The following is a 599-nucleotide window of genomic DNA, read 5'->3' as shown; positions in this document are numbered from 1 at the left end:
TTCCTCTGCAGCACCCCCTGGGACCCGCCAGCCCGCAGCTCCCCCCGGGGTGGCCAGGTAGGGATGGAGGGGGGAGAGCGCGCTCGTCCGTGGGGCTGGACCGTCTGCGCGAGGCGGAGGCGAACCCAGAACCCAGCACTGTCTGATGCCAGTCAGGCTCCTCGGTCCCACGTGCAGGGCACTCGGTCAGCGACCCACAGTGCAGGTGACCTGACCGAGGGCTCTGAGCTCCTGAAGGCAGGGCAGCCCGAGAATGGAAATAAAGCCCCCGGCTTCCGCAGCCCACTCCCAGCTGGAGCCGTGGCCCCACAGAACAGCCCTCCCCAAGTGCCCTACCTCAGAACAGAGGTGATGGGGCGTTTACAGCGGAGGGGTGCTCTTCCTGGGAAGTGGGGTGCCCAGAGTCAGTGGGACCTGAGCAGGGGAAGAGGAATGGTGTGGGGAAGAGAGCAGACCCAGGGTTCTGAAAGCCTGGGCGTGGGCACTCCTAAAGGGGCAGAAGGGGCAGCCTGTGTGACCAGAGATGGACAGAGCTGCAGGCAGTCTGGGACGCCTGTGCGGGCTGGTCCTACTGGCCACAGGAAGCCCGCCCTGCCCGG

General features: G+C 66.8%; 1 protein-coding gene across 1 annotated transcript in view; it reads left to right on the top strand.

Moving 5' to 3' along the window:
- The first annotated feature begins 6 nt into the window (after positions 1-6).
- The window catches only part of FGFR4 (fibroblast growth factor receptor 4), a 9756-nt gene continuing 9163 nt past the window's right edge, over positions 7-599 (top strand). Inside the window, 1 exon segment of the mRNA XM_027775896.1 lies at positions 7-57. The gene's annotated coding sequence lies outside the window, so the exon portion shown is untranslated.

Source organism: Tupaia chinensis, unplaced genomic scaffold (assembly GCF_000334495.1).
Source record: "Tupaia chinensis unplaced genomic scaffold, TupChi_1.0 Scaffold000612_1, whole genome shotgun sequence".
NCBI lineage: Eukaryota > Metazoa > Chordata > Mammalia > Scandentia > Tupaiidae > Tupaia > Tupaia belangeri.
This window is presented reverse-complemented; position numbering and strand designations above follow the sequence as displayed.